At 46.0% G+C, this 27,248-nt stretch overlaps 1 protein-coding gene across 1 annotated transcript in view; it reads left to right on the top strand.

Moving 5' to 3' along the window:
• Nucleotides 1–27,248, top strand: part of LOC144768676 (butyrophilin subfamily 2 member A2-like) — a 341,821-nt gene that overhangs the window by 16,953 nt on the left and 297,620 nt on the right. The window contains exon 2 of the mRNA XM_078652503.1: nucleotides 18,659–18,702. The gene's annotated coding sequence lies outside the window, so the exon portion shown is untranslated. The remainder of the gene's footprint in view (nucleotides 1–18,658; nucleotides 18,703–27,248) is intronic.

The following is a 27,248-nucleotide window of genomic DNA, read 5'->3' as shown; positions in this document are numbered from 1 at the left end:
GGCTCTAGCCAGATCTGAACGGATCTGGAAAGGAAAATCCTTACCCCTCAGCGATTTAAGTTTGAGAGAAAGATTCAAAATCTTCTCTTTTACTGAATAGGTATGGAAATTAATAAGGATTTTCCTTGACTTGGGATGGATCGGGTTACGTCTAAAGGGGTCCCGATGAATTCTTTGGATATCCCCGCCCAGCTCCTCAGCAGTGATCTCTAAATCCAGTGATTCTTTTAAGAGGTTTATCATAAAAGCTTTTAGATCACTCCCTTCGCTGCCCTCTGGGACGTTCAATACCCGTAAGTTATTCCTGCGGGAGATGTTCTCTACAGTTTCCAGCCTGTCTCTCAATGCTTCCTCCTCTTTCTTTAAGGCTGCAAAGTCCCCCTTCATGACATTCAGCTGACCAGTCAGTGATCCTACTTCAGATTCCAGCGTTTCTGTCCTTACATTCAGAAGATCCACTTTTTTATCTAATGACTCACAGAAGCTTCTGATCTCCCCTTGATTGGAAGCTGAAACCCCAAAACCCTTCTTTATGTCCACTGCCAATGAGGCCATGAGTGGTTCTTAAGAAGCGAATGAATGAGCCTCTGTAGTAGAAGCGAACCAGGGCCGAGGCCGGAGCCGGGGCCGGGGCCGGGTCCTGAGCCAGAGCTAGAGCCGGAGTATGCACCTCTGAACTCACAACCAGTCTCCATGTCCCCGGGGGTAAGACTGCTGGTATCTAATATGGTATCTGGTCTGGTATCTAAGCCCCCCCTTGGTTTGCTCAACTGCACCTGGTCAGCTGCTTTTTTTTACGGGCTTAGACCTGTACTTCCTATCCCTCCTGTGAATCTTACTATCTTTCGAAGGAGAAATGGGAGAAGGGACAGAAGTAGGAGCAGGAGCAGGGACAAACCCCCCGACTATTCCAACCCCTTTAACCTGCAAGCCTTCGTAGAACTGGGTGTCCTGGATAAACTGAACTTGAGTCTTCACCGCCCGACGCCGCTTCACCCGAACTTTGTACCTCCAAAATCTTTGCCTCCTTGGACCTCTCCAGGTTGGCTTCTACTGCTGCTCCGTTAATGCCCCCCCAAGGAGACCGCGGGCTGCCAGTCTGCGGCTCCTCCTCAACTCCAGTGCTGCAGTCCCCCAGCGCGTGGAGCAGAACGTGGAGAAAGAAGAACAAGTCCTGGTGTCCACACAAGCAAAGCTGAGGAAGCTGGGGGACCTGTCCTTGTCACCCTCTTCCCCACACTCTCCGTCCACTCCAATGCACATCCGGGTTAGGGGGGCCTGTCTGACTAAAAGAAGAAAAAAAAACGAGGGAGAAAGTTAGATAAGAGCTGGAGGTCGAGGCTGAGCCCCAACAAGCTCGCGCAGAAGGAAACCAGCCCACAGGTGCCTTAGCCTTTATTACAGCCGCCACACGCGGCCGTCATCTCCACCACTCTGCCTCAAAAGAGAATGTCTTCCCAAATGCCAAAACACAAAGAAAAACCTCCAAGCCCCGGACTGGGTCTCACGGACTGTCCCGTGGGCCGCACAGCCTCTGCAGCCTCCGCCGCCTAGCAGTCTCACGCAGCCTCGCAGCCTCACTGCCGTGCGCGCCGCGCTCCGCAGTGTATACGGGGAAAAAGAGGAGAGAGAAAACCCAGTAACGTACAGGGAAACATCAGCAGTAGGTAGGTTTCCCGATTACTTTACCGAGCATGGCCCTCCATTAGGCGGTCAAACACGCGATGGGGAACAGATGGAAATCTCAGGTACAGCGGCTACTCAGTTTGCAGCCGCCATGTTCTCCTGTCTCCGCCTCACTTTCGGCATATCTTGAAGCCTTGCTGCTGTAATCCTCACTTTCGGCATATCTTGAAACCTTACTGCTGTCATCTTGAAGCCTTGCTGCTGTCATCAAAATATATAGTTGTTTTTATTTTAGAATCAACAAGGTATAAAAATATACTTTCTCAGAATGAGTTACTGTAGTTAAATACTTTTCAAATAGGCAATAGACTTTTTAAATACAATAGTTAAAGTTTGTTGCAGTAGGCAACACAATTTCAAACACAATGCAACTTCGAGCTCAATGAGAATTTCTAATTGCAATTAATTACTATGTAGATTACTTTTCTAACCACAGGACTGGATCCTAGATTCAGTCTTGGGACATGTGCTATAAACAGTTAAGTAAAAGTGTTTTGGTTACAGTAGTGATTTTTAAGGAATATTATTGTATTTTAAAAGTTGACACTTAAAAACTTTTTCGCATAGAATCACCAATGTTATCCCATGGGAGGAAATTCACCTTGCAGGTAAGTAGTGTTCTGATTACTTTTTCTTACTCAGTGATGGGTCCTGGATCCAGCACTGGTGCATCTCCTGTAAACAGTTGAAAGAATGCGTTTAAGTCAGACAGGCACATTTTTTAGGAATATGTGTGGTTTCTGATAATCGACTCTTAGAAACTGTTCTGATGAAAACTAGACAATGGGTTCCTATGGAAGGAAATTCAAGTTACTGGTAAGTAAGGTTAAAATTACTTTTCAGGGTCAGTACTGGGCTAAAAGATGCAGCACTGGGTTATCTCCTGATAACAGGTGAGTAAATCGGAATTTGTTCGGCTGATTTTAGGTGAATATTTAAAAGTTCCAAAACTCCACACTTAGAAGAATTTCCAAGTGAAACCAGTCAATGTTAGCCTATGGAAGAAAAGTGACTTATCGGCTTTTAGGTAAGTACTCGACTGGCAGAGTTAAGGTCCTGGGCATAGACTCAGGGGTCTCCTAGGGTCAGGTAGGTACAGTTTGTACACCCTCAGCGGCACAGGGGCAGAGGTAGTTAGGCCCAATGTTATCCAATAAGAGGCAGGGGGCCTTCGGTTGGTGACTGCTGGCAAGCAGGCCACACAGCTGTGGGAGCTGGACTCCTGGTAACTTGCTCAGGGCAAATGGGTAAGTAGATGAGGACAAAGGTTGCATTGCCAGGGGCACTCGGGCGGCTGGGTGCAGGGTGCTTTTGAGCCGTCGGGCGCTCAATGTTATTCAATGGAGATCTTGGAAAGCGGAAAAAGGATGCAGGCTCGGGGACGGAGGATCTACAGGAGCGACCAACACTTCGAGGGGTAAGTTGGGATCTTGGAGGATAGGTAGGCACCCCGGAGTTGGGCACAGGGGGCTGGACGGCGCCGGGTGCAGGGGTGTCTTTTGACGTTGGAAAATCTTACCTTCTGCTGGTCGCGGTTGGAGGGGTCCCTGGTTCTGAGGCTGCAGGCGTTTGGGGTTTTCGAGGGGGGTCCTTGGGCACTGGATTCCTGGTCAGAATTGCCGGTGGGACGTCCTCAGGGTCTTTGTCCACTCGGGCACAAGCCGGGCTCGGCGGGTGCAGAGTGAGCTGGGTTCGCGGTTCCTGGCTGGCACCAGGGGTATTGCTGTTTGAGCAGAACCATTGCTCATGGGAGACCCAGTCTCTAAGAGGGTCAAGGCAGGAAGGTCCTCCGGGGTTCTCGAGGTTTCTGTCCGCAGGAGACGCCGGGATTTAGCAGGAGCAGGTTCAAGGATCAACAGGCCAGTAGGGCTGGGGCCAAGTCAGTTGGTGTCATCCTCTTGTTAGCAGCTGCACGGCAAGTCTTCGTCTTCTTGGTCTTATTTCTTGTTTCAAAATCGGGATCTGAGGAAGGAAGGTTCAGGGTGCCCTAAATACTAAATTTAGGGGCGTTACAGGTAGGAGAAGGGCAGGGACCAATAAGTTCCTGTCCTGGGGTGAGTACACCCCCTATCCTGCTCTTCTCCTGTGGGAGGGGAGCAGGAGCTTATCTCTCATTGGGCAGGTCTCCCCATCCTCAAGATGGCCGGAGCCCGGAGTTGTGCTTCACCTCGCCTCTCCCACCTGAGGGGGGGAGTTGGCACAGGCTGGCACACCCCCTTTCCTCACGTAGGGTTTCTCACCAGTCTTTCCTCCAAAGTGGGAGTCAGAACTGGTGGGGGCCAGTTGCTGAGTACAGCAAGTGGCCTGGAGAAGCTCAGTGGAGAAGTGTGGCTCAATGGTTAGAGCAGCAGACCCTGATGCAGAGGTCTGGCCCGGGACCAGGGCTCAATTTCCTCGGACCTGATAATTCTCGCCTCGGTGCCTATTCTAATCATGGGTCCCACTCTGCAACTCTGGGCAATAGCTTGCTTAATCTCCACAACGACCCCAACAGCGCTGGGATGCCTGGCTTCACATTGGGGGTGCCCAGGAGTGGGCATTTCACAGGGAAAACCGAGGAAGGATTCAACAGCTGTATGCGTTCAGCGCCAAGACACCTCAGGGAATAAGTGCGCTATACAAGTATGAATTCATTTCATTTCACAAAGGCGGTATGCCTTTGAAACTTCCCCCTGCCCATCCTGGGGAGGAGACCTAGCACCTCCCCAGGATGTGCATTGTTGCAGGCCCAGGAGAGCGGGGGCTCTCCACCCAGGGGTCCAGCAACATGTCTGCTGTGTGGCAGCCTAGGCAGCCTCTCAGACAAGACGTGGATTGTAAGTTAGGTTTCAGGGGGCATTTCTAGGATGCCCTCTGTAGTGCATTTTATTTTAAATCCACACTGGCATCAGTGTGGGTTTAATGTGCTGAGAAGTTTGATATCAAATGTTCAGAATTTCAAGAACAAACCTATCACACCAACAGAAAATATTAAGCAAGCTTATATAGTTATCTCTAAATTCAACATAAAGGCACAATGTGACCAAAAAATAGAATTCATTTAATTTCAAAGTCTTTCCCTCAGTCCAGCCAACACGTGTTTCGTCGCCTGGGCGGATACCCACGACTTCCTCAGGGCTGGGAAAAAATACAACATGAAAATATATTGGAGTTGCGAGATACACTATCTCGTATGTAAACAGTTTACATTTAAGTCATGCTATTTACACGCAAATCAATACTGTGTAGTTACCAATTTTCTTTTGGGTAACATCATATGATGTCCATACATGCATATGGAGGGGTACAGGAGGTGGGATTGGATGTGCCACTCCCATATGTAGATCAATCTATCATTTTAATGTCTAGTATAACAGCGGACTACCTCACAGTTCGTGATGGTGATTATAAAATATCTCGTGCAGATATGATTACTCTGATAACATATGTGCTCACCCCGGTATTCCACAAACCAATGGGTGAATATTGACGTGCCCTGTTGTGCCGGATTTGTGCAACCTTAGTGCCAAACGTCCCAATCCAAAGGGTATTGCTATATTTATTTGAGGCTGAGTAAGTCTCTACTCAGGCTTACCTGATAACGATTAATAAGCGACCTTTATGCCTAAATAAATTAAATTAGACCAAGAGTTATCTTTCTAGATACTATCTCTTTTTTCTTTTCCAAGCCTCTCATTGTACATATATCAAAGGTAAAACAACATACCTTCTAGCTGGTTATATTTCCGGCCCAGCCTAACGTGGCGTGGGCAAACTTCTTTGTAGGGTTATGTTCGTATTCACATGATATTGCTAAAATTAAAATAAATCAGTATTTACCTAATTTAGTATCCATAAACCATCTCATTCCCCAAGAGTTGCATATATATCTTGCCAAGAGCTTATCTCATATTCGGTAGCTCTGAATAATCCCTGTGGGCCGGTGATCCTTAGTGGTGATCCCGGGATGTTTATATATTTTTCAATGATATCCTTCCTCCAAATTATTGCGGAGAGAAGATGACTTTCCACTGTTTCAAAAAGAGATCGATATTAGCTATACAACGTTATCTAATTCCCATGTATCTAAACTCACAACTATGGCCATTCTGTCTGTGGCGCTTACCTCCAGATATTAAGGAGTCCGAAGGCGGCTTACTCGTTTCCTCTCACCGAGCGTTCCGCTATTTTTTTTTTTTTTTTTCAAGCCGGCGTCTGTGACCCGGAAGCCCGGCATATAAACACCGGCTTCTCAATCCGGGTTGAGACAGAGGTCTGGTGATCTATGGACACTTCTCGTCCGCCATCTTAGAGTGGTGCGAGTATATTACCGGCGCAATGTATTTCTCTCTGATGCTTGAATCAGTGCTCATAACCCTATCTTTGAACGCGTTTCCCGCTTAGACTCGTATTCTGGTCTACGCATGGAATGTTAGTGATCATAATTCTATTTTTTAAAACGGGTGTTATGCAAAGACATAAATTCCGGTCTGTGCATATATTCATCACATTTAGGTGAAAATATACTGACGCCATCTTGAAGAGGTGTGAATACATTGCCGGCGCAATGTATTTCTCTGTGCTGATTCAATAAGTGCTCATAATTATATCTTAGAGCGCGTGTCCCGCATAGACTCATATTTTGGTCTACCCATAAGATATTAGTGCTCGCAATTCTGTCTTTTAACGGGTGTTATGCATAGACATAAATTTTGGTCTGTGCATATATTAATAAAATTTAAGTGAAACTATCGTGACGCAAAAGAACTGTGAGGTTATTTGCTTATTATTATGATTATCCACAATGCTTGTTGCTCATATAGTCATAATAACAGCTTATGTTCATATTGTCTTAAACGTATGCAAACAACAATATTCATTAAGTCCGTGGACCTCAATACATTAGTGATTTATGATCCATACAATATTATACATAGATCGAAAATATAGGTCCATAAGCACAACCGATCAAATTAAGGGTTACAATTAGATGTTATGATCAATATGTACTTTCAACATTAAGTGATATGATGATGCCTATAACTGTTTGATGAGCCAGTCACTATCCTTCATACAATGTGCATCATCAGACATCTTTTATATATACATGTTCATCATAACGTTCTGCTTAATCCCCCAAATAGTAATGTAATTCCTGGTCTGAATTCATCCCATGCTCCACCGCCCGCATAGTCAGTATCCATGAAGCTTCTCTGCGTCTCAACGCCAATTCTCTGTTGCCCCCTCTTGGATCATTTTTCACCTGATCTATTGCACAGAAACTGATTGTTTTGTGTTTACCCTGTTTTGGACATTGGTTCACATGTGTGGCCGTATTGTATCGCGTGTCTTGGTGCTTGATGGCTCTTATATGTTCAAACATCCTTTCTTTTAACATTCTCTTCGTGCTACCTATATAGAAGCTGCCACAAAACATCTGATCATATACACTACAAAACAACTATTGCAGTTAAGGAGTTGTTTGATCCTGAACTCCCTTCCCATGTAGTTACGAAATGTCTTGGTCTTGCAAAATATGTCCAATGGCAATGAATAAGACCAAGACATTTCGTAACTACATGGGAAGGGAGTTCAGGATCAAACAACTCCTTAACTGCAATAGTTGTTTTGTAGTGTATATGATCAGATGTGTTTGTGGCAGCTTCTATATAGGTAGCACGAAGAGAATGTTAAAAGAAAGGATGTTTGAACATATAAGAGCCATCAAGCACCAAGACACGCGATACAATACGGCCACACATGTGAACCAATGTCCAAAACAGGGTAAACACAAAACAATCAGTTTCTGTGCAATAGATCAGGTGAAAAATGATCCAAGAGGGGGCAACAGAGAATTGGCGTTGAGACGCAGAGAAGCTTCATGGATACTGACTATGTGGGCGGTGGAGCATGGGATGAATTCAGACCAGGAATTACATTACTATTTGGGGGATTAAGCAGAACGTTATGATGAACATGTATATATAAAAGATGTCTGATGATGCACATTGTATGAAGGATAGTGACTGGCTCATCAAACAGTTATAGGCATCATCATATCACTTAATGTTGAAAGTACATATGGATCATAACATCTAATTGTAACCCTTAATTTGATCGGTTGTGCTTATGGACCTATATTTTCGATCTATGTATAATATTGTATGGATCATAAATCACTAATGTTTTGAGGTCCACGGACTTAATGAATATTGTTGTTTGCATACGTTTAAGACAATATGAACATAAGCTGTTATTATGACTATATGAGCAACAAGCATTGTGGATAATCATAATAATAAGCAAATAACCTCACAGTTCTTTTGCGTCACGATAGTTTCACTTAAATTTTATTAATATATGCACAGACCAAAATTTATGTCTATGCATAACACCCGTTAAAAGACAGAATTGCGAGCACTAATATCTTATGGGTAGACCAAAATATGAGTCTATGCGGGACACGCGCTCTAAGATATAATTATGAGCACTTATTGAATCAGCACAGAGAAATACATTGCGCCGGCAATGTATTCACACCTCTTCAAGATGGCGTCAGTATATTTTCACCTAAATGTGATGAATATATGCACAGACCGGAATTTATGTCTTTGCATAACACCCGTTTTAAAAAATAGAATTATGATCACTAAAATTCCATGCGTAGACCAGAATACGAGTCTAAGCGGGAAACGCGTTCAAAGATAGGGTTATGAGCACTGATTCAAGCATCAGAGAGAAATACATTGCGCCGGTAATATACTCGCACCACTCTAAGATGGCGGACGAGAAGTGTCCATAGATCACCAGACCTCTGTCTCAACCCGGATTGAGAAGCCGGTGTTTATATGCCGGGCTTCCGGGTCACAGACGCCGGCTTGAAAAAAAATAAATAAATAAATAGCGGAACGCTCGGTGAGAGGAAACGAGTAAGCCGCCTTCGGACTCCTTAATATCTGGAGGTAAGCGCCACAGACAGAATGGCCATAGTTGTGAGTTTAGATACATGGGAATTAGATAACGTTGTATAGCTAATATCGATCTCTTTTTGAAACAGTGGAAAGTCATCTTCTCTCCGCAATAATTTGGAGGTAGGATATCATTGAAAAATATATAAACATCCCGGGATCACCACTAAGGATCACCGGCCCACAGGGATTATTCAGAGCTACCGAATATGAGATAAGCTCTTGGCAAGATATATATGCAACTCTTGGGGAATGAGATGGTTTATGGATACTAAATTAGGTAAATACTGATTTATTTTAATTTTAGCAATATCATGTGAATACGAACATAACCCTACAAAGAAGTTTGCCCACGCCACGTTAGGCTGGGCCGGAAATATAACCAGCTAGAAGGTATGTTGTTTTACCTTTGATATATGTACAATGAGAGGCTTGGAAAAGAAAAAAGAGATAGTATCTAGAAAGATAACTCTTGGTCTAATTTAATTTATTTAGGCATAAAGGTCGCTTATTAATCGTTATCAGGTAAGCCTGAGTAGAGACTTACTCAGCCTCAAATAAATATAGCAATACCCTTTGGATTGGGACGTTTGGCACTAAGGTTGCACAAATCCGGCACAACAGGGCACGTCAATATTCAGCCATTGGTTTGTGGAATACCGGGGTGAGCACATATGTTATCAGAGTAATCATATCTGCACGAGATATTTTATAATCACCATCACGAACTGTGAGGTAGTCCACTGTTATACTAGACGTTAAAATGATAGATTGATCTACATATGGGAGTGGCACATCCAATCCCACCTCCTGTACCCCTCCATATGCATGTATGGACATCATATGATGTTACCCAAAAGAAAATTGGTAACTACACAGTATTGATTTGCGTGTAAATAGCATGACTTAAATGTAAACTGTTTACATACGAGATAGTGTATCTCGCAACTCCAATATATTTTCATGTTGTATTTTTTCCCAGCCCTGAGGAAGTCGTGGGTATCCGCCCAGGCGACGAAACACGTGTTGGCTGGACTGAGGGAAAGACTTTGAAATTAAATGAATTCTATTTTTTGTCACATTGTGCCTTTATGTTGAATTTAGAGATAACTATATAAGCTTGCTTAATATTTTCTGTTGGTGTGATAGGTTTGTTCTTGAAATTCTGATCTTTTGAGTATTGGTGGGTTAGGATGACAACCCATGCCTAAGCACCCAACAACCTATATATGACCTATTGGAATATATGCCTGTATTCTGTAAAGCGCCAATTCCACCCAAAAAAGCCATCCATTCACAAATCTTATTGTATTAGATTGGTGGGGCAGCTACAGAGGTTTGAATTAAATAATTACTGAGGATACTATGGATAGAGGAAAAGAAGCCGCGGAACTTTTTGATAGTTTGGCGAGAGGTGAAACAGTCACTACCTCTCTGGCAAGCGGGAACACAAATAAGAAACATGAGGGTTTGAGAGCGAAATTTGTCAAACTAGAAAAACTCAAAATAGCTGAGAATTCAAAATGGTGGGATGGGGCCACTCTAGAGCAGTATGTTCGTCTTAAGAGAATCCCTAGAGGGCTCCGCTCACAGATATTACCGACCTATGACGACTTGGAAGAAGATCTCCTGTTAGCCTGGGAAAAGGAATTAATTTCCAACTCTAATAATCTCATGAATATATTAATTGAGAATGCCTCTCGCAAAGTTAAAAAACTGCAAGGGGAAATTGCAATATTAGAATTGGAAATTAAAGAACTTAACCTCCCCGAAGCCACTGAAAAGAACTATGAAATTCTCAAAAATATACTAGAGAAACACCAGTTAGATATAAAACAACGCAAAGCGCGTAAGATAAAAAGGGATGATACAGACTACAAACAGGGTAGGGTATTCACCTACGCTAGGAAATATGATCACTTAGTAGAGAAAGGTACAAAGGGGGCTACGGCACAAGTACTAAATATTACTCCAGCGAGCTCCGTATCTACCTCATTAGAGACCCTTCCAAGTGAGAATGAGGGAATATCATCTGATGATGCAGCACAATGTAGTGCTTTTTTAAGGGAGGTGAAACGAAAGAAACTGGGAGACAGGGATCAAACAAGACAGGTGGCAAATACACCAAAAAGACAAGGAGGGGAAAAAGAGGAGGATCCAAATGCAGGAAGACAGGGAATGAGATTGAGGTCTTGGAGGAAATAGGGGAGGACATAGATGAATGTAATGGTGTGCAAGTGGTGAATCTCAGTGACAAAACATTATCACCTGACATGATCTCTGTACTTGAACGTGGCATGAGTTTCTGCCCAAAGGAACAGGGGGACATCCATAAATCCATGGTGGACCTTTTCAAATTCACTCGTAAATTAAAATTGAAGAAACATTTTGATTGCATGCAACCTGTGAATAAAAGCATAGAAACACAAGCCCCGTATACGACTCATGTGATTCCTACAATACAAGATATCAGAGATGGGGAGATATTGTTGTCTATAGTAGATGATGACAGGGACCATATGTCCATAGATGAACTGTTATTGGATCATGATATAGAACCAGACTACACCATTTCTAGTGGCCTACACAAGAAGTCCAGATGGACTCCCACACTACCTAGTGGTAATAGTGTGGATATGTTTCACAAATTGGTCACTGAAGATCTATGCAACCACTTGAAACACACTAAGAAATCTAATAGGCTACCTGAGAATCTAAATAGAGAGGAACGTAAAGCGCTTGTGGAATTGTCCAAATTACCAAATATTACGATCAGGGAGGCAGACAAAGGGGGGAACATAGTGGTAATGAACACGACAAATTATAATATTGAGATCTTAACACAACTAAGAGATACAACATATTATGAGAAACTGACCGGGAATCCTATGGAACAACTTAAGAATGACATCAACACCCACCTGGAGAAATGGTGGCATGAGGGTCTGATTAGCAGGGAGGAACTAACATATCTGAAAATAGACAAACCTAGATTCCCCTGCATTTATACCCTACCCAAAATACATAAGAATGCACAATACCCACCAGGGAGGCCTATCATTTCCAGCATAGGGGGGCCTACTGAAAGACTCTCTCAATATGTTGACAATTTTCTGCAACCACTAGTACGGAACTTACCAGCCTACATCAGGGACACTAAGAACATCCTAAGTATTTTGTCTGATGTTTCATGGGAGGAAGGCATGATTATGGCAAGTCTTGATGTGACCTCCTTGTACACCAACATAAGAACTGACTTGGGTCTTAGGGCAGCTAGAAAATTCCTGGAGAAGAGACCAGCATCACAATGGGCACACACGGAAATGCTTATGGATATGATGAAATTAATACTACAGAACAATGTATTCCTTTTTGAAACTACTTGGTACCGTCAAAAACAGGGAGTAGCCATGGGCTCCAGGTTCTCTCCTTCGTACGCGAACCTATTTATGGGTAGGTTCGAGGAGGAGTGGATCTGGGGCTCACATGGCGCCAAGTGGAATCAATATATCATCTACTGGGGACGATATATTGACGACTGCCTATTAATATGGGCCGGGGACATGAACAGTCTTCTAGAATTTTGTGATCATCTTAACTCAAACCAAATGGGTATACATTTGACTCACTCCATCAGTACCACTAGAATAGAATTCCTAGACCTAGTATTGTTCATCGAGGACAATAAAATACAGAGCAGACTTTTCAGGAAACCAACAGCATGTAATTCTATTTTACACGCTGGGAGTTCACATCCGAGACACCAACTTCAATCCATTCCATTTGGGGAACTTACCCGAGCAAGAAGAAATTGTAGCAAAGAGCAGGATTTCTTGAAATGCAAACACAGTATGAAAAATAGATTTATATCCAGGGGATATAAGAGAGACATGATTAGCGTGGCAGAACAGAGAATTGACAGAACTCCAAGGGAGGTGACACTCGGTGATAAACAGAAAACTAACAAGGGTGATGATAAAATCAGATTAATCACCAATTATGATGATGCAGCAATCGTTCTGAGGAACAGCATGCTTAAACATTGGTGGATATTGAACAGTGACAAAGCTCTGTGTAAATACATCACAAAAAATCCCCTCATTACATACAGAAAGGGTAGAAGTATCAAATCATGGATAAGTCCAACATACCCAATGAAATCTAAGACACGGCCTGATTGGTTAACACAAAAAAGCATTGGTTTTCACAAATGTGGCACTTGCAAAATATGTCCAATGGCAATGAATAAGACCAAGACATTTCGTAACTACATGGGAAGGGAGTTCAGGATCAAACAACTCCTTAACTGCAATAATTGTTTTGTAGTGTATATGATCAGATGTGTTTGTGGCAGCTTCTATATAGGTAGCACGAAGAGAATGTTAAAAGAAAGGATGTTTGAACATATAAGAGCCATCAAGCACCAAGACACGCGATACAATACGGCCACACATGTGAACCAATGTCCAAAACAGGGTAAACACAAAACAATCAGTTTCTGTGCAATAGATCAGGTGAAAAATGATCCAAGAGGGGGCAACAGAGAATTGGCGTTGAGACGCAGAGAAGCTTCATGGATACTGACTATGCGGGCGGTGGAGCATGGGATGAATTCAGACCAGGAATTACATTACTATTTGGGGGATTAAGCAGAACGTTATGATGAACATGTATATATAAAAGATGTCTGATGATGCACATTGTATGAAGGATAGTGACTGGCTCATCAAACAGTTATAGGCATCATCATATCACTTAATGTTGAAAGTACATATGGATCATAACATCTAATTGTAACCCTTAATTTGATCGGTTGTGCTTATGGACCTATATTTTCGATCTATGTATAATATTGTATGGATCATAAATCACTAATGTATTGAGGTCCACGGACTTAATGAATATTGTTGTTTGCATACGTTTAAGACAATATGAACATAAGCTGTTATTATGACTATATGAGCAACAAGCATTGTGGATAATCATAATAATAAGCAAATAACCTCACAGTTCTTTTGCGTCACGATAGTTTCACTTAAATTTTATTAATATATGCACAGACCAAAATTTATGTCTATGCATAACACCCGTTAAAAGACAGAATTGCGAGCACTAATATCTTATGGGTAGACCAAAATATGAGTCTATGCGGGACACGCGCTCTAAGATATAATTATGAGCACTTATTGAATCAGCACAGAGAAATACATTGCGCCGGCAATGTATTCACACCTCTTCAAGATGGCGTCAGTATATTTTCACCTAAATGTGATGAATATATGCACAGACCGGAATTTATGTCTTTGCATAACACCCGTTTTAAAAAATAGAATTATGATCACTAACATTCCATGCGTAGACCAGAATACGAGTCTAAGCGGGAAACGCGTTCAAAGATAGGGTTATGAGCACTGATTCAAGCATCAGAGAGAAATACATTGCGCCGGTAATATACTCGCACCACTCTAAGATGGCGGACGAGAAGTGTCCATAGATCACCAGACCTCTGTCTCAACCCGGATTGAGAAGCCGGTGTTTATATGCCGGGCTTCCGGGTCACAGACGCCGGCTTGAAAAAAAAAATAAAAAAATAGCGGAACGCTCGGTGAGAGGAAACGAGTAAGCCGCCTTCGGACTCCTTAATATCTGGAGGTAAGCGCCACAGACAGAATGGCCATAGTTGTGAGTTTAGATACATGGGAATTAGATAACGTTGTATAGCTAATATCGATCTCTTTTTGAAACAGTGGAAAGTCATCTTCTCTCCGCAATAATTTGGAGGAAGGATATCATTGAAAAATATATAAACATCCCGGGATCACCACTAAGGATCACCGGCCCACAGGGATTATTCAGAGCTACCGAATATGAGATAAGCTCTTGGCAAGATATATATGCAACTCTTGGGGAATGAGATGGTTTATGGATACTAAATTAGGTAAATACGGATTTATTTTAATTTTAGCAATATCATGTGAATACGAACATAACCCTACAAAGAAGTTTGCCCACGCCACGTTAGGCTGGGCCGGAAATATAACCAGCTAGAAGGTATGTTGTTTTACCTTTGATATATGTACAATGAGAGGCTTGGAAAAGAAAAAAGAGATAGTATCTAGAAAGATAACTCTTGGTCTAATTTAATTTATTTAGGCATAAAGGTCGCTTATTAATCGTTATCAGGTAAGCCTGAGTAGAGACTTACTCAGCCTCAAATAAATATAGCAATACCCTTTGGATTGGGACGTTTGGCACTAAGGTTGCACAAATCCGGCACAACAGGGCACGTCAATATTCACCCATTGGTTTGTGGAATACCGGGGTGAGCACATATGTTATCAGAGTAATCATATCTGCACGAGATATTTTATAATCACCATCACGAACTGTGAGGTAGTCCGCTGTTATACTAGACGTTAAAATGATAGATTGATCTACATATGGGAGTGGCACATCCAATCCCACCTCCTGTACCCCTCCATATGCATGTATGGACATCATATGATGTTACCCAAAAGAAAATTGGTAACTACACAGTATTGATTTGCGTGTAAATAGCATGACTTAAATGTAAACTGTTTACATACGAGATAGTGTATCTCGCAACTCCAATATATTTTCATGTTGTATTTTTTCCCAGCCCTGAGGAAGTCGTGGGTATCCGCCCAGGCGACGAAACACGTGTTGGCTGGACTGAGGGAAAGACTTTGAAATTAAATGAATTCTATTTTTTGTCACATTGTGCCTTTATGTTGAATTTAGAGATAACTATATAAGCTTGCTTAATATTTTCTGTTGGTGTGATAGGTTTGTTCTTGAAATTCTGATCTTTTGAGTATTGGTGGGTTAGGATGACAACCCATGCCTAAGCACCCAACAACCTATATATGACCTATTGGAATATATGCCTGTATTCTGTAAAGCGCCAATTCCACCAAAAAAAGCCATCCATTCACAAATCTTATTGATATCAAATGTGCCAGTCTTCAGTGTAGCCATTATGGTGCTGTGGAGTTCGTAATGACGACCTCCCAGCTCTATATACTCTTAATGGCAACACTGCACTTACAGTGCCCAGGAATGGCCCTGGGTACTGTAGGGGCACAGGGCTCATGCACCTGTGCCCACACCACTGGCATAGTGCACCCAGCTAGAGGGGTGACTGAGGTATGCCAGGGCAGTGGGTTTGTAGGCATGGCCCACAGGGATGTGTGCCATGTCGACTCTCTGTTTAGTTCTGCACCAAGTCACTCAGCCTGCAATGGCAGGGTGTGGGTGTCAAGGTGCAGGGCCCCTAAGGGTGGCACAATAAGTGCTGCAGCCCCTAGGGGTCTTCTCTGGTCACAATGCCCTGGGTACCTAGGGTACCATTTACCAGGGGCTGAAATGTGGCCAGAGATGCCAATTGGGTTTTAGTTTCAACACAGTTTTAGGGAAGGAACACCGGACCTGGGCACCTGATTGCAGGAGCCCAGGGCACACTCAGTCAAAGCACATCAGCAATTCAGCAACAAGTGGGGGCATACCATGCAAGAAAGATGGCACTTTCTCACAACTAGCCTCTGAGAATGCTGGTGTATCATTCTGCCATCACATCGGCATGACTTGGCAGGTATTCCTTGATAGTAAGTTTCTTTGACTGGGATCCATTAATCTTCTTTATACATTTACTAACACTTATATGTTGTGCATTCTGGGAAGAAGTGTGGAGCAGCGGACAGGGCGACTTACGCTGGAACACGGGGACTCACGGTTCGATCCCCGGCGGCAGGTCAGCCCAGCACCATGTGACTCTGGGCAATAGTTTGCTTAATCTTCCCGACGGTCCCCAGCGCCTTGACACCTTTGGGTAATTGTTTGCGCTTTACAAATTCTGGAAGGATATTGTGTTGGGAGCCATGCAGTGGCAGGCTCTCGGCTATAAATTTTTTAGGTAGTATGTCTATGCGGTTGATGCAATCAAACTGGTACTTTGCCCTCTTTGAAGATATACCATGGCTCTCAGAGAGTCTTCGGGTTTGCAAAGCTGGCGGAAACGGACAGGGGAAAGGGTCTCACCTAAGCTCTGTTGGCCTAATTATTGGGGTGAGTCAGTACTGAAAATGCATCAGCCTGACAGAATCACTTTCAAGGTTATTTATGTTGGCTCCCCACCTTTTTGTTCTGAAAAATTAAGAAATACTTCAGTAATTAGGTTGAATATTTATTGCACACTAACCTAAAGTATTGCTAATGACATGTAGGAATCTGGCTCTTTATATAGTATATCAAAAAGAGATATACTGTGCCAAGAGTCCAGGTATTCCCTTACTAGTGGACAGGGGCTTGCTCTAGCTGCCCCAAGGTGCTTTTCTAGGGGGGGGGAGGGTGGTGGAGCAGCCTAAGGCTTACCATAGAGGATTGTTGGAAATCTACAAATACCAACAATAGTTAATAAATGATACAAAAGACTCAAATACCAACAATAGTTAATAAATGATGCACACAACTCATTAACGAGAGCCAAACCAATTTATAAAAATAGCATTTATCTTTATATATTTTTAGGCACCAGAATCAATATGATCAGGTAAGTGTGATTTGCAAGGGAAATAATTTACGTTTTAAAAAGTCGACACTGCATTTTTTCGAAGCTGCAATGTTACCATATGGGACGAACAACAAGTATAGAATTCAGGGAAAGGACAGCTTTACGAGGCCAATCTCCTGGACTTAGGGTGAGCATGGGGCAAGGTCCAAGGCAGCACTGGCAGGTCACCTCTAGCGGCACTAGGGCGGCTGGGTGCAGTGGTGCAAAACTATGTCGGATGTTGATCAAGGGAGATCGGTCTGTTGGAAAAGAGGCGGCATGTTTGGATTGTGAGGTCAGTCGGGCAAAACAAACCAGAGGGTTCCAGTCTTGCGATGTTGGGGGACGTGGAGTCACCAGTGATCCTCTTCTCCTGGGTGGCCGAGGGTCTTTGAGGTGTCTGGTTTCTTTGTCCGAGAGCACTCGTGGTAGAGGGGGCCTGTACACAAAGGCTGCAGGCGATGTCAGAGAGTTCACACGGGGTGAAGCCAAGGTGTACTCTGTTTCTTAAGGGCTTGGGGACCACGCTAACACCATTGGCCAATTTCAACATGGGCTGTGTGGCTTGAGTGCAGTGGTGCTTAGCCGAATCTGAAGCCCTCACTGTTCTTCTTGGGGCGCCTGCAGGATAAAGGAGAGCAGCTCTACTGCTCCACTTGTCTTTGTTGAAGGCAGGCAGTCCTTTGAGGCTTTATGAGGGATGACAGCTGCAGGACAAGAAGACTTGGGTGCAGATCTTTCAGGAACAGCAGACAGGTCGGCAGGGCTTGGGCCAGGTTAGATACTCTGTTGTTACTTTGCCTTTGTGGCTCTTCAATGTCCTTCTTCATAGGTCAGCAGGATCTGATTTCCTGGTGCCAAGGGCCCCCCATAATACTGAATTTAGGGGAGTGTAGGATAGTAGCTATGGGGCTACTTACCCCTGGCTCACTATGTCCCCTATATCACCACTTCCTGTGGGAAGTGGGCTGACCCTGCCCCAGAATTCCTTAGTTTGCCATCTGGCTTACTTTGGAAAGTTGCTGTCAGAATCAGTACCTGAGCTTGTGTCTCCACCGGAGCAGAATGGCTGAACTAGACTGCAATGAGGATAATTTCCCAACTCCCCAACTCCTCTATGAACTAGATATTAATCTTCCCACATTAAAGAGGGGGAAGGGGAATGGAAAGAAAATAGACTGCCACTGTGGTGCTGCTTCAGACCTTATTTTCCTTAACTGACCTCCTTGCACCTGAAACCACAAAGCACAAGATTAATCTGTATACACAACTCCTAGCAGAGTAATATAACTTCACTTGAAACCACTACAAACTCTAAGTCTTCTTGGTACCTGTATTACTCAGTGGATTAGCTTCTCTCTTATTGTAGTAACTATATGTTTGTAAAATCCTGCCTTGTAAGTTTTGATATATATCTCTACTAACTTATCTTTCCTTGTTCTTCTCTCTCTCTTAGATGAATCCAGATGGAGCTGAGGACTCGCTGAAATGAATAAGGTGGTAAGTACAAATATATATATATATATATATATATATATATATATATATATATATATATATATATATATATATATATATATATTATATCTACTTGAGAAAGAATTGATGAGCAAGCTCCGTTAGTAGCTGAATGAATTTAGTAATGAGGCAAATAGGTGAAAGCGTTAATGCGCGCTGCTTGTAGAAAGATTGTTTATAGCTGTTGATAGTACAGATTAGTTCAGTTAATTTGACTCAAGCAATTTGTTTTTTCTCAGAATTAATGTTACCACTGTCTACTGTACGCCACTCTATTCTACACCACTCTACTCCATCCTGCGGCACTTTATGGCATGCCACTCTACTCTAAGCCACACTAGTCTATACCACTCTGCTCTACCCCACTCTATTATCTGCCACTCCACTCCCGCCACTTCACTCTACACTATGCCACTCTACGCCATGCCACTCTGCGCCACAACACAACTTTTTAACTATGCTGGCTATTAGTATTGTCTATGCTTGTTTTTTTATATTTTTTTTCTGATTTATGTATTTCACGTTGTAATTACAGCAAAACAGGTTGTGAACATTGGCGGCGGGATCTATTATTATCAATATTAAATACATTGATGCCTCGAAATGACTTCACAAGTATATACCTAATCATTAGAACTTGTTTTGTGAACACAATGACAGTGAACAAAAGAGTTGTTGGAGGCAAGAGCAGAATCAATCTCTGGTACAGGACAACATAAGTGCCACCAGCATTGGGGGTATCTAGTGTCAGAATTATTAGCTTTTGGGAGCGGACGTTTATGTAGTATATCTTTGTCACACAGATATTCCCGCTGTGGATGCCATATATTTCGTGACCATATTGTGTCAGGATGGTGGGTGCCCTACATCTCTTTGTGTACATTACATGTGGCTGTGCCTTTGAGGCACTTTGCAACCTGAAGTGGGGGTTCTTCCATCCAGGCCAGTGCCATCCGGTGTTCAGCAAACACTCTGAGCCCTCTAATTATGTCAGTTGTTTTTTCGTTTCAAGTGGTATCTTTCTTGAGTGAGTAAAATGTGCAGATGTTGGGGCCAGGCACTTCAAGTTTGCACCTATGCTGCACCCCGTAGCCCTTTTCAAGCTTTCCTAATGACCACTGCCACAAGGGTGGAGAAAAGAATTTGGATGGGGGTTCATTACTGGATTTGCAAAGGTCTTGAATAAGATAGTGGGCCAGTGGCATACGACATTGAACGTATTGCTTGTGGACCTCCTAAAAGGAGCAGAAATTCATTCTATAGTAATTTCTGCAACATAGACGGCGAGAAACAATTCCCTTATATTGGTGTGTATTTGCTTATCCCACACGGATTTTCTAGAATGCCGTACAGCTTTGGAGAGAGAATTGTCTTTGTTGGGCTGGGTCAGGAATCAAGGGAGACTGAGACTTGCAAATGCCAATTGCATCATTGTCTTCTTCATCTGCCTCATAGACATTATCATTGCTTGCAGAAGGGTTTTATTGCGTCTATCCTACCGGGCATGTTAGCTGGTTGAGGACTCCTTTTTATGTACGAAAGAGCCATTGAAGTTGTTTTTGTTTTCATGCCACCTTGCCATACTTACTTACTTACTTAAAGTGGTGGGCAGATCTGCCCCATGAAGAGACTGGGAACAAGTAGATTCAGCATGGAAGAATGCCTGGCTGATAAGTGATGGTTGCTGACTGCATCCAGAAGGGCTTGTTAGAGGGCATCACACTCTTAAATAGTCTGGGAAACTAGGCAAGGAGGGAGAGAATTTGGAGGTGAGGGACCTCCATACCTACTTTGACAAAGTTGCACACAATAATTATTTCCTTTTTATGCAAAAATACTCTTTTTTATATTGGGAGTAAAGTGTGACAAAAGGAGGCTGGCAGGATCAGCCTAGGCAGCTGAAAGAATTAATTAATTTATTTGATAATGTGCACGAATCACCCCAGTAGGGGTTTCTCGGTGCACAGTCAGTACAACCAGGTGAAACTGAGTTAAAACAGAACCGTTATTAGTGCTTTCCTAAATTTAGTATAATCCGGTCAGGTTCTGATATGAATTGGCTGTTTGTTCCAAAGTCTTGGAGCCAGATAGGAAAAAGATCTTCCACCCGATCTAGATCATCGAATGCGGGGGACTAACAGTAGTTCCTTCTCACTGGAACGCAAGTTCCTAGCAGGGTGATATTATTTGAGCCTTTGACAAAGATACTCGAGCCCTTGCCCAGCCGGGCTTTATAGATAAGGCAGCACATTGTGAATATTATCCTGTTCTTTACTGGCAGCCAATGAAGGGATTTTAGGAGGGGAGCAGAAGCTGATCTAGGTGGTAGATAACAAATCAACAGCGCTGCTGAACTTTGCACGATCTGTAGTTTCGACTATAGAGCCTGATTGGCAGAGGACATTAGGACATTGTTGTAGTCGAACCGACTCATAACACAAGCCTGTACCAAGGTCTTCCTATGAAATATGGGAAGGAATGGAAAGACTTTCTCCAATAGATGCATCATGTAGAAACACGTGTTTGTTGTAGATTGGACTTAGTCTTTCATGTTAAGTGCTTGATCTAATTCGATTCCTAGGTATTTTTACTACCTTGCTAGGAATATGGGCCTTGCCAAGCTCCGGTGGCCACCAATCTGGGGTCTGCAGGGTTTGAGCTTTCCCAAACAGAGTAATCTCTGTTTTCCCTGGGTTCAGCTGTACGAAATTATCTGACATCCACTTGACAATCTCCTTCATGCCCTCCATGAAGCGACTCTTCACTTTGTCCAAATCATTGTGAAAGGACAAGACCAGCTGAGTATCATCTGCGTATGACAGGATCTCAAACCCATATGCTCTGATAACTTTTGCGAGGGGACCCACATAAATGTTAAACAGTGTGAGGCCCAGACATGATCCTTGAGGGACCCCTTTATCAATCAATCAATCATATCACTTGTATAGCGCGCTACTCACCCGGAAGGGTCTCAAGGCGCTTGGGGGAAGGGGGCCGCTACTGCTCGAACAGCCAGGTCTTAAGTTGTCTCCTGAAGGCGAGGTGGTCCTGGGTCAGCCGAAGGTGGATGGGGAGGGAGTTCCATGTCTTGGCCGCCAGGTAGGAGAAGGATCTGCCTCCGGCGGTGGCTCTTCGGATGCGTGGTATGGCGGCGAGGGCAAGGCTAGCGGATCGTAGCTGGCGGGTGGGCGTGTGGAAGGTCAGGCGGTCGTTGAGGTACTTGGGGCCCAGGTTGTAGAGAGACTTGTGTGCGTGGGTGAGGAGCCTGAACGTGATCCTCTTATTGACGGGGAGCCAGTGCAGGTTCCTCAGGTGGCCGGAGATGTGGCTGCGTCGAGGGATGTCTAGGATGAGTCGGGCGGAGGCGTTCTGGATGCGTTGTAGTCTTTTCTGTAGCTTGGCTGTGGTTCCGGCGTAGAGGGTGTTTCCGTAGTCCAGCCAGCTGGTGACGAGGGCCTGGGTGACCGTCTTCCTGGTTTCGGTCGGGATCCATCGGAAGATCTTGCGGAGGGTGTGAAAGCATGAAGAGGAGACGGCGTTGACTTGTCTGGTCATGGAGAGGGAGCAGTCCAGGATGAAGCCCAGGTTGCGTGCCTGGTCTGTCGGCTTAGGAGCGGTGCCCAGGGCAGGGGGCCACCAGGAGTCGTTCCAGGGGGAGGGTGATGGTCCAAGGATGAGGACTTCCGTCTTGTCTGAGTTCAGTTTCAAGCGGCTGTTCTTCATCCACTCGGCGACGTCTTTCATCCCTTCGTGGAGGCTGGTTCTGGCGGTGTCGGGGTCTCTGGTGAGGGAGAGGATCAGCTGGGTGTCGTCGGCGTAGGAGATGATGTTGAGGTTGTGTCGGCGTGCGATGGCTGCGAGGGGTCTCATGTAGACGTTGAAGAGGGGGGGGCTGAGTGATGATCCTTGCGGGACGCCGCAGATGACTTCGGTGGCCTCGGAACGAAACGGGGGGAGGCGGACTCTCTGTGTTCTTCCAGCTAGGAACGAGATGATCCACTTCAGTGCCTTCTCTTGGATGCCGGTGTTGCTGAGGCGCTGGACTAGGGTGCGGTGGCAGGCAGTGTCGAACACGGCGGAGAGGTCCAGGAGGATGAGTGCCGCTGTTTCCCCGTTGTCGAGAAGGGCTCGGATGTCGTCGGTGGCTGCGATGAGGGCGGTCTCGGTGCTGTGGTTGGCTCTGAAACCGGACTGCGAGGGGTCGAGGGATCCATTTGTCTCGAGGAAGGCGGCCAGCTGTCTGTTGACGGTCTTCTCGATGACTTTGGCAGGAAAAGGGAGGAGCGAGATGGGGCGGAAGTTCTTGACGTCGGTGGGGTCCGCTGTTGGTTTCTTCAGTAGGGCGCTGAGCTCGGCATGCTTCCAGCTCTCCGGGAAGGTGGCGGTGTCGAAGGAGGTGTTGATGACGTCTCGGAGTTGGGGTGCGATGGTGGAGTCGGCCTTGTTGAAGATGCGGTGGGGGCAGGGGTCAGTCGGAGATCCGGAGTGGATGGTGTTCATCGTGCGGGCTGTGTCTTCGGTGGTCACTGCGGTCCAGGTGCGGAGGGTGGCAGAGGGGTGCGTTGGTTCGACGGTTGGGTGCGAGGATGGTGTGCCGAAGCTGTTGTGGATGTCGGCAATCTTGCGGTGGAAGAACGAGGCGAGGGAGTCGCAGAGATCTTGTGAAGGGGTGATGTCGTTGTTGCCGGTTCTGGGGTTGGAGAACTCCTTGACGATGCTGAAGAGTTCCTTGCTGTCGTGGGCGTTGTTGTCCAGTCGATCCTTCAGTGATTTCTTCTTGGTGGTGCGGATGAGCTGGTGGTGCTTGCGGGTTGCGTGTTTGAGGGCGGTCATGTTGTCAGTGGTCCGGTCGAGGAGCCAGGCTTTCTCGAGGGTGCGGCAGGTCTTCTTGGAGTCCTTGAGTTCGTCGGTGAACCAGGGGGCCTTCTTGCTTCTGGGTTTGCTGGGGGGGTTCTTCAGTGGTGCAAGGTCGTCGGCGCAGGCGGTCAGCCATTGCGTGAAGTTGCGGGCTGCTTCGTTGGGGTCCGGTGTGCTGGCAGGTGGGTTCTGGCTGAGGGAGGCGGTGAGCTGGTCGGCGGTGATCTTGCTCCAGCTCCTGTGAGTAACCTGTTGCGGGTGGTGGTGGGTGGTGGTTTTTCTGAAGCTGAAGTGGACGCAGCTGTGGTCGGTCCAGTGAAGTCCGGTGGAGTGGCTGAAGGCGATGTGCTTGCTGGATGAAAAGACGGGGTCGAGCGTGTGGCCGGCGTAGTGGGTGGGGGTGTTGACCAGTTGCTTGAGTCCGGGGTTGGCGAGGTTGTCCAGCAGGGTGACGGTGTTGCGGTCCTTGTTGTTCTCCAGGTGGAAGTTGAGGTCCCCTAGGAGGATGTAGTCGTCGGAGGGGAGGGCGTGTGGGCTGATGAAGTCCGTGATGTCTTCACTGAATTGTGTGCGTGGTCCCGGGGGTCTGTAGAGGAGGGTTCCTCTGAGGGTCGTCTTTGGGTCGGTGTGGATCTGGAAGTGGAGGTGTTCGGTGCGATGTAGGTGTCATCGGCGTCGGTCGTGATGCAGATGGTGTTCTTGTGGACGATGGCGATGCCTCCTCCCGTCTGGTTGACGCGGTCCTTCCTGATGATCTTGTATCCATCCGGGATGGCGATGGCGATGTCGGGGGCTGAGGAGGCGTTCATCCATGTTTCAGTGAGGAAGGCGACGTCTGGTGATGTAGTGTCGAGCAGGTTCCAGATTTCGACGGCGTGTCTGTGGACGGAGCGGGTGTTGAGCAGGATGCACTTGAGGTCGCTGCTGGGGTTTGGCTTGGCGGGCGCGGTGCATGTTCGGAGGCAGGTGAACTTGCAGGTTGTTCAGGTGAAGGGTCCGTGGAAGCGTTTCGGGGTGGCCCAGCAGCAGGCGGGGTTCCGGCCGGCATTGAGTGTGTTGAGGGCGGCGGCGTTGTAGGTCTGTCGGGTCGTCTTGCGTCGGTGGGGGCCAGGGGTTCTGGCACTGGGCACGGTCCCAGGCGCGGACGGGCGCAGACGCGCTTACCTTTGGCGCGCCTTCGGCGCACAATCGGCGCGCCCGCTGCGCGAACGCGCGGTCGCCATTTATGGCGAAGTGGGAGGGAGGAGCAGCTGGGAGGCGGGAGCGGGGAGGGCACAGAAGGAAAAGGGGGCGTGGCCGCTAGCACGGCGGCGGGAAGCGGGGAGCGGGGCGGGCAGGGGGCAGAGACACAGTAAACAGTACAGGCAATGAAAAAATAATCAAAACGGTAAATGGGACATAAAATATAGGTTAGCAAGCTGCAGGGAGACAAAAAGAGACAAAGGAGACAAAAAGAAAACTAGCACAACACGAAGATACGGCGGGGGCCGAGGCAGGCTCAGCGAGGCTGTGGGCAGCAGCGGGGCGAGTTGCACATGCAACAGCTGGTGACCGTGCGCCGCGGGGGTGTCCTGAGAACAGGTCACGCTCACCTGCGCCGCGCGGTCGCCATTTATGGCCAAGTGGGAGGGAGGGAGGAGCAGCTGGGAGGCGGGAGCGGGGAGGGCACAGAAGGACAAGGGGGCGTGGCCGCTAGCACGGCGGCGGGAAGCGGGGAGCGGGGCGGGCAGGGGGCAGAGACACAGTAAACAGTACAGGCAATGAAAAAATAATCAAAACGGTAAATGGGACATAAAATATACGTTAGCAAGCTGCAGGGAGACAAAAAGAGACAAAGGAGACAAAAAGAAAATTAGCACAACACGAAGATACGGCGGGGGCCGAGGCAGGCTCAGCGAGGCTGTGGGCAGCAGCGGGGCGAGTTGCACACGCAACAGCTGGTGGCCGTGCGGCGCGGGGGTGTCCTGAGAACAGGTCACGCTCACCTGCGCCGCGCGGTCGCCATTTATGGCCAAGTGGGAGGAAGGGAGGAGCAGCTGGGAGGCGGGAGCGAGGAGGACACAGAAAGACAAGGGGGCGTGGCTGCTAGCACGGCGGCGGGAAGCGGGGAGCGGGGCGAGCAGGGGGCAGAGACACAGTAAACAGTACAGGCAATGAAAAAATAATCAAAACGGTAAATGGGACATAAAATATAGGTTAGCAAGCTGCAGGGAGACAAAAAGAGACAAAGGAGACAAAAAGAAAATTAGCACAACACGAAGATACGGCGGGGGCCGAGGCAGGCTCAGCGAGGCTGTGGGCAGCAGCGGGGCGAGTTGCACACGCAACAGCTGGTGGCCGTGCGGCGCGGGGGTGTCCTGAGAACAGGTCACGCTCACCTGCGCCGCGCGGTCGCCATTTATGGCCAAGTGGGAGGGAGGGAGGAGCAGCTGGGAGGCGGGAGCGGGGAGGGCACAGAAGGAAAAGGGGGCGTGGCCGCTAGCACGGCGGCGGGAAGCGGGGAGCGGGGCGGGCAGGGGGCAGAGACACAGTAAACAGTACAGGCAATGAAAAAATAATCAAAACGGTAAATGGGACATAAAATATAGGTTAGCAAGCTGCAGGGAGACAAAAAGAAACAAAGGAGACAAAAAGAAAATTAGCACAATACGAAGATACGGCGGGGGCCGAGGCAGGCTCAGCGAGGCTGTGGGCAGCAGCGGGGCGAGTTGCACACGCAACAGCTGGTGGCCGTGCGGCGCGGGGGTGTCCTGAGAACTCGCCTGGGCTTCAATCCCGACATCTTGAAGTCTTTGGAGTACCTTAACATGGGACACAGTATCAAATTCTGCTGATAGGTCTACGAGTATAGTAGGCGTACCATCTTCCAGCAAGCACCTGATGATGTCCGTTACAGCCACCAATGCTTATTTGGTGCTATGCTCTGCTCTGAAACTTGATTGTGACGAATCCTATATTTTATTCCCTTCAAGATAATCAGTCAATTGTTTGTTTATTAGACTTTTCAGCAGCTTGCCCAGGCACAGAAGAAATAAAAATAAAAAAGGGCTATAGTTTGACAGAATCGATGGATCCAAGTTGCTCTTTTTTTGCATAGGTATAATCTGTGCCCATTTCCAGGCTAAGGGCATTTTTCCTGACTCGATGTGTAAGTTGAATAATGATCCAACTGCAGGAGCAATTTGTCTCACCAGTAGAGCTACAATCCTGGCAGGGGTCCACAGACAAACTGGTTTTTCCCCTTTTGAGCCCCTGTTGAAGTTGCTCCACAGTAAAGGTTTGGAAATTGTCCAAACTGAAACCCCTGAAGAACGGCAATGGCGTGCTGATTAATTCTTCCATGGATTGGAGTGACTTGCTGGTAAAGGTTTGATAGATCATTTTAATCTTGTCAAAATAATCCGCAAGGGAGTCGCATAATTCCTGCGTCTCCTGGAGTGGCTATGTGCAGGCAGAAGGATGGGTAAATACTTTGATGATTTTAAACAGCTCCTTAGAGGCATTATCTGCTTGATCAATTTGGTTGCAAATGTATTTTTTGTGGGCCATTTTAATGTTGCAGTTGTTTCCAGAGAGTGCCTCCTTAAAGGCAGCTTTGTCATCTAAATCACAGTTGCGACACCAGCCTCTCTCTAACGTTTTACATAGAGCTTTCGCTGCTTTTAGCTCAG

Source organism: Lissotriton helveticus, chromosome 7, assembly GCF_964261635.1.
Source record: "Lissotriton helveticus chromosome 7, aLisHel1.1, whole genome shotgun sequence".
NCBI lineage: Eukaryota > Metazoa > Chordata > Amphibia > Caudata > Salamandridae > Lissotriton > Lissotriton helveticus.
The sequence above is the reverse complement of the archived record's forward strand: the minus strand, read 5'-3'. Positions and strand labels throughout refer to the sequence as shown.